Genomic DNA, 7,671 nt, shown 5'->3' with positions numbered 1-7,671 from the left:
TCAACTGTACACTGTTACAGACATGAAATTCATGTCGGAACACGCAACCTAAAAGGGGGATAAGCCCACCACATGAATTTAGCCTCCTTGGTACAGTCACAGGCAATAAAAATTGGACACCTAGATCCTGAAATACTCGTTATCGCCGTAGAGTTAGGCAACACACATACAGGGAAGTGAGTATTTCAGAATCTAGTAGTCCCATTTTTATTGCAGGTGACTGTACGTTACTGTTCGTAATGCAGAAACATTGGGAACACCTAAGAGAACAATGCAACTTATTTGCTTTTTCTATATAGAAATGACCACAGTTAAAAAATGAAAAAAAAACAAGAGGTGATGAGTAGCGCCAGGATTTTTATGACCTGAAAATCACCAAAATATGCAAAATAAAATATGCTCTTATGACCTAAAATTTTACAAAATATGCACTATAATTTGAAAAATATACCCTTATAACTGGACTGTTTCAAACATGCTGAAATATTTTCACGTACGTACATTTTTAGTTCACTTTATGGGTCCTGAGTTGAAATGCACAATGAACACTTTCTCTAAGTTTTCAAATAAAAATGAAAAAGATTTTGCTACAGTCCAAAAAAAAACCTCTCGAGTAAGCATGGGAGTAAGAACGAATCCACTTCGAAAATGACTGTATATTTCTTGAAGCAAAAATATGCTGAATATGACCGAAAATCCATTAAAATATACTATATCACGCAAAAATGGCCAAATATGACAAAATATGCCCTTAAGAAGCGCCTTAACTTAATTAGTTTCTTCATAATATGAATTTCTATATATGTTTGGGAAACATATCATCCTTACCAAAAAAAAAAAATGCTAAGTCATGAATAGGGAGCGGAAGTTGATGAAATGTCATCTTTTTTCTGACATCTCGGACACGATGCCCATTAAATATACACAATATAACACTTCGTCTAGAACCCAAAAAAGATTATTTTTTGCCAATTTTCAGGTTTTATGTAATTTTCCACGATTTTCGGCATATTTCCGGCATTTTTTGCAATATTCGGTGTATTGTTTCGTCATATTTTGTCACTTATTTCATTTTGGTAATATTCTTGAGTCTTTTCACCAAGGTGAACATAGGCCAGGCCTATAAATATATATATATATATATATATATATATATATATATATATATATATATATATATATATATATCGCAGGATTGCAATTTACGAGGAAAAGAAATGCTGAACTGGTGCCACTCTCAGATATTTCTAACAATTTCTGATGTTAAAAATTACCTTCCGGACGTACTTTCCCGAATGCGTCCCCGATTTTGGTTTCTCTATTTTTTATACAATTTGTTAAATTTCTAAACAAAAATTGTCTTAGGCGTATCGTGATAATTTATTTTTCTTTACAGTGTCACAGAAACACACCACACTACATCACCAGGCAAAGATGCAGGAAATTAATGCATTTCACACCAATTCATTCAGTGTATACGACTATTTTCATTAAATTGTTTTAAAATTATTCGGTTGTTTCCATTGGAAATCCTTGTTGCATATTTTAATTGAATGTTCATGTGGTATCATTTGGTGCCTTTATTTTAAAAGTAAGATTGCATTTTGTTTAATTTCCTATTCATTTCAATTTTTAACCTGAAACTAATAAATTTCATGGTAATTTTTTGCATTTTTTACGTCATTTTTTCCCATTTTTTAACACATTCTATATGTCATATACCTACATTTTTTAGGTCATCAACTTCCGCTCCCTAGTGATGAGCCATCCAGTCCCCCTTCTGGAACGCTGCGAGGACTTCCTTGCGAACTGTCATTACTTTCATGTAGGCACGTACACTCATTATTGCTAGTTAACAAGAATGGCTTTGTTGTGTGTGGAGCAGCAGAGGTATACAGACAGGGCACATCGCGGGGGGGAGATGAATTTAATCTTCGAAGGGACCAAGTCGAGGAGTTTCTTTTTTGGACCTGGGAATTCCAGAACTGGACCTCGCCCCCAGAGGGGAGGATCACGGGTCTAGAAAATCTCATTTGCGCATCGTCGCTCTCGCCCCCTCCCCGACGGGTGGGTAAGCTGAAAAGACATTTTGTCAAAGGGGCATAAAAATTTTTGAGTCGGGGACAAACGGTTCCCAGCCCCGGAAAGAATCGGCGGCAGGAGGAGAGGGGGAGCTGTGTCATTCCAAAAGGATACATTGCGCCCTCTCGGATTAAGGGCGGAAGGGGGGGACACAGGCCGACCTGTCAATGTCATTACAAACAAGGCAGCCTTCAGCTCACAGAAAAAGACGCACATTATGCAAATGCAGTTACGCTTTCGCCACGTCGTGTTTTTAAGAGGCCTGGAATTAAAACAGGGCTCATCGGATACTCTTCTTTTTCTTCTTCCTGCGTTAAAAAGCCCCCCCTCCCACCACGATTTTTTTTGTGTGTTACCTTTTCCAAGGCACGCCTTGTGATCTTCATCTTTTTCACTTCTACAACACTCATCTCGTCCCCGCCAACTTTACCTCCGTAAAACATTCATTGCTCCGGGCGTCCGTGCCTTATTCCTCTCCGGCGCCTCCGGGGGGGAAGGGGGGCACTAGTCTCCCGCCCACGCACGCACGAGATGCTTATCCCCCCTTTCCCCGCCATCGAAATCTTTTTTTTTTTTTATCTTCTTCCTCCAAAAGGGCGTCCAAACCAACCACCCACTATAGCTCTTCGGTTCAGACGAACCGCTGTTTCTCGAAAATCAAATGAAGTACTTTTCTCTCTCTCTCTCTTCCCCCACTTTTTTTCGTTTCTTTCCCCTCCAGATTTGGTTTCGGGGCTTTTCGATGCTTCGGCTGCATGGTACCGTATTCCTCGAGGGATGGTTTATTCCGAGCCGTTCTGTGCCTGGCTGCAAAGGAGGAGGTTGCCAACCTGCAGATCATTCTTACCTCCAGATGAAACATTACATTTACATCATGCGGTTGGAGATGCCAAGATAAGTTCAGAATACCGATGGGCGTTCGATTTCGAATCGGAATTATCCGAATCCTGAAAATCTGATCCTGGATCCCAGTGATTTATCCACACACCCAAACACTCCTCTAACACCCCCTAAAAGTTTCTGAAATGGCCCTAAAACTTTTCACAACAGCCCAATTTGGTCATTAAGGCTCGAAATCTGTCCTTACAGACCCTAAATAGGAAATTAGCACCTTCCCAGATTGAAAAATATGGATAAAAAGCCTTTCTGTAATCTCTGGGTCCTTATACAAATCAATTGAATCCGATATTAGAAGTTTCGTCGTTCGAATCCATTAGGATACAATAACTTAACCTGCATTATCCGAATTTATTATGATCTGATATCCGAGTTTATTACAATCCAATGTCCGAATACATTAGTATCCGATATCCGAATATTCATTATACGAATCCATTAGGATCCGATATTCGAACTTTATTATCCGAACCATTAGTATCCGATATTAAAATCTGCATTATCCGAATTTCCCTCTCAGTCGTCATTCTTCCTATTCGCTTCGGTGGAGTCACGTCGTTCGTAGGATCGAGCCCTGTGAGCATGAGACTCCCTTCATCAATTTCATCTAATCACTATTCACCATCATCGTCTCTATTAGCCAAACTGGCAGAAAAGCTGCGTACAATTTAAGAAATGCATATTCTGGGACGTTGGTGAGCGTGCTTATCTTGATATACCCAATTATCTTAATTTACATGTATTTCCGCGAAACTTTTGAAAATAATGTATTTTTTTATCCCCCTGGTAGCCTATGACGTTCTCCCTTTCCCTTCGAGAGTAAACAGAAAATGACACGATAGAAGCCTCCTCTCTCTTTCTTCTCCATATCCTGGAATATATGCAACCAGCTTGTCACTGCTGCAGCTCTGGTTGCCTAAGAAGTCAGGATCTTAAATTCAATTTATTCATGGTTTGCTATTTACGAAAGAGAAGAGCCGTCGATTTCTACAAGTACACTAGCCTACATAACTAATTAATTGCAGTGAAAAAAGTCCTGGGTTCGAGTCTCGCCCTGGGCATGAGTGTTCCTTTCTGTGTGAATGACCCTCATTCACATATCATCCCCATCGTCACAAACGAGAGAGAGGCAAGAACAAAAAGAGTTGAGAGAGAAAGAAAGAAAGGAAGAGAAATATAGGAATTGGAGAGAGGGAATGAAGAAGAAATTAGACAGAAAGAAGAGAAACCTCCTTCTGTTTCTTCCTTTGATTTCTCATTCCCTTTCTTTCACCCTCTATCCATGTCTCTCTCTTTCTCATTCTTTTTGCTTCATTTTTCTTTCTTTCAGAGGGACCAATAACCAGAGGAATAAAGAGATAGAAAAATGAAGAACGTGAGAAGGAATCTTCCCGTTCTCCTTCCAATTCTCTCTTCCTCTCTGTTTTCTTCGAGAAGAAGAAGAAAAGTGAGAGAATGCAAAAAAGAGAGAGAGTTGGAGATGGGGGAGAGAAATTTCCTTTGACTCTCCCATCTTTCCATCCTCCCTCATCTATTTCTGTCTTCTCTCTCTCTCTCTCTCTCCCTTCTCTATATTTCTCAGAGGGAGAGGGAGACAAAGAGATGTGGGAGATTAGCACTGAAGATCCAGAAAATGGGTGTAAAGTTACGAATAAAATTTAGTGTGAACTGCATCAAATTGTGAAATAATGGAGAGATCTAATTCCGATCAAAGTTGGGGTTGATCAATTTTGGAACACACTGTACAAGCCAGGAGCGTATATTCTAGGCTAGCTAGGCTATCTTCGAAGCCTGAAATCTAGAGAATAAAATACAGGAGAAAAATCCATCAGAAATTGTAAATAATATTATTCATATCAGTGGGATGATGATGCTGATTCTGGAGTTTGTAACCTGATTCCCTATGAATTGGCAACCTGATTTCTTATTAGTTGGTAACCTGATTTTCTATGAGTTGGCAACCTAATTTCTTATGAGTTGGCAACCTGATGTCTTATGAGTTGGCAACCTCATGTCTTATGAGTTGGCAACCTCATGTCTTATGAGTTGGCAACCCTGATGTCTTATGAGTTGGCAACCTGATTTCTTATGAGTTGCCAGCCTGATTTCTTATGAGTTGCCAACCTGATTTCTTATGAGTTGGCAACCTGATTTCTTACGAGTTGGTATTTTTTTGTATTCATAGCCTAGGATCACGTGACATAGTGAGATTGCCCAGATCTTGGACTCAATATACGCCACTGGTACAAGTCCAATTGTGTTGATGAGACAAGAGATCAGTTTCTCGTAATCGGGGCCAAAAAACAATTCTGGAGGGTAAATCCTTGGGTTGGCAATCCTGCTGAGGACAGTACCGTGTTGAGCCGTGCCAAGCGCAATGGAGAAACTACAGGGGCGTAGATGGTTGGAGGCTCGCCTCGGGCCAAAGCTGGCTAATGCAGATCTCAATGCGAACGGAGGATGGCGAGAACAGCGCGGGGAGGAGGGAGAGGGGAGGGGAAGGTTTTCGAGGGGCGAGGGCGGACTGAAGCCTGCCTTGCTTGGCGGCAGCCGCCCGAGGCCAGGCCTAACCGGTCCGACACGGGCCGAGACGAACCGAACCGACACGAGCTGCGCCAAAACCCTCCCAACTTTGATGACGGAGAATGCTGGATATCACCTCAAGGCATTATTAACCCAAAGTTTGCCTCGAACGAAACGCGGCTGGCTGCATTACATCTAGTCTGAGCCAGGCACTCCACGAAGATGGAAGCGTGAGCCGGAGAGAGAGGGAAATAGGAAAACGGACACGCGAGAAAGCGGAAGAAGTGACAGAAAAAAGTGGAAGCGAAAAAAAAGACACGTTGGTGTAGAGCGTGTTTCAGTTTACGTTCTATCTGCACGGGAAAATTGATATTGTTGTTGTGACTGTAGTTTTAGCACGCGCTGTTGTGAAGTCTGTTGTCCTTTGTCGCCAAAAATATCCGTGTCAACTGTCACCAGCTGTTCAGAATTCCTTCCCACACCAAGAAGAAAATACTGGTCAAACTGGAGTCCACGTGCAATAAAAGGTAAGTTTACGAAACTCAGTTTCTTCATCTATTGTAGTGTGTTTTGCTTTGCGAGTGTCAACTGTTTCGCGTCTGAGCAACCGTCTGTTTTTGTGCGATTTCAAATCGCGTGCAAATGTTGTCGATGTCAGTATTTTTGTATTATTTGATGACAAAACTGAGGTGAAATGACTGTTATGAAACCTGACATCATTTGAATCAACTTATAAGAAGTACAATCAGCGATTTTTAATCAGAATTTTCCGTCTGTGAAATGTGAGTTCGTATTTTGGAGGCAGGGACAAGGTTCAACGAGGACCTTTCACGGGGTGTTTAGGAAATTTTGGGGCAGTACAGATAAATCGCTGCTTGATATCTACATACTGCAGTATGACTCAGAGTGTCTTACGAGATACAAAGTGTGCAAACTACATGTTTATGGTGATGGGAACGAAAACGAACTCAGGATACTTTACGTACAAGAGGAGCAGACCAAGACGGAGTGGTTAGCACAGCGCGCCACGACACCAGGTGTAATGGATTCGAATCTCGGCCTGGACATGCGTGTTCTTTGTGAGTGTCTCTTCATCAATTTCATCATCACTCATTCTCATCGTCGCGATGAATCAAAAGTGGCAGAAAAGTAACGCTAAATCACAAAATTCAAATCTAACGTACAAAAGAGGGCTATCTTACTTCGGAAGGTTCAGTGAAACATGTGTGTTCATATCGAAATTTGCGAATTGAAATTAGTGCCGACCAAACGTGGAATTACAACGTGATCTGAAAATGAAACCCAAGATCCTTTCATTACAAGCAGTGGCCTGCCTAAGCGGGGGTGGGGAACAGAAAATGTCAAATGCAAAAAAAGTTGCAAAATAGTAGACTGATACTTTAAAAAATAAGATATAGTCGCTCCACTCCTTAAAAATTCCTGGACAGCGAGAAAACATTGTCATATTCCAAATTTTGAAAAAGTTGAGGATTGTGAAATCCTTGTAAAACATTTAGGCTAATTTTCGCGCGTAAGTCAATCGCCGTTGTCAAAATATTTTCGATAAAGAAGGCTCACGGCACTACGAAGAAGAAGAGCTCTTTGAGTATTTAACTTGCGAGGTTCTTTCGGTTCGAGTCTTGACCGGAGCATTGGCGTTTCAGGGCTGCCCAAACTACGAATCGCGGACCACAGCCGACCCACCAAAGTTCTATCCATAGCCCGCCCTAGTATGATAAAACCTACAATTTTATTTTGAGCGATTATCTTAGCGTAAACAAAATGTAATATGACCCGCGACAAATTGCTGAAGTTGGGCCGGAATACAAAAAAAGTTTGGACACCCCTGATCTAATCATCGTTCATAGCCATCGCGAAAATGAAGCTGAAGAGGTAGAAAAAGCATCTCTAGATAACCAGCGTCGTGGTGTAGTGCTGTTATATCGTCTTATATTGGTCAGTCGGTTAGTATAACGAAAAATTCACAATCCCGAGCTCGATAATCTGACAGGCGATTGTGTAATGCACGCTTTTCATGTGAAAATAAAATACAAGTGTTATTGTACTGATGGAATATTAGGCAATATTGTTTCCAGTAATATGCCTGAGAAAGGATGGGATTATCAGATATTCTAAAACCTCACTCATCTTTGTGGAGGAGGCCTTGAA

At 41.0% G+C, this 7,671-nt stretch overlaps 1 protein-coding gene across 1 annotated transcript in view; it reads left to right on the top strand.

The window, feature by feature from the left end:
* The first annotated feature begins 5,715 nt into the window (after positions 1-5,715).
* The window catches only part of twz (BTB/POZ domain-containing protein twz), a 132,282-nt gene continuing 130,326 nt past the window's right edge, over positions 5,716-7,671 (top strand). The window contains exon 1 of the mRNA XM_083144311.1: positions 5,716-6,029. The gene's annotated coding sequence lies outside the window, so the exon portion shown is untranslated. The remainder of the gene's footprint in view (positions 6,030-7,671) is intronic.

Source organism: Lepisma saccharinum, chromosome 23 (assembly GCF_977018435.1).
Source record: "Lepisma saccharinum chromosome 23, izLepSacc3.1, whole genome shotgun sequence".
Classification (NCBI taxonomy): domain Eukaryota; kingdom Metazoa; phylum Arthropoda; class Insecta; order Zygentoma; family Lepismatidae; genus Lepisma; species Lepisma saccharinum.
This window is presented reverse-complemented; position numbering and strand designations above follow the sequence as displayed.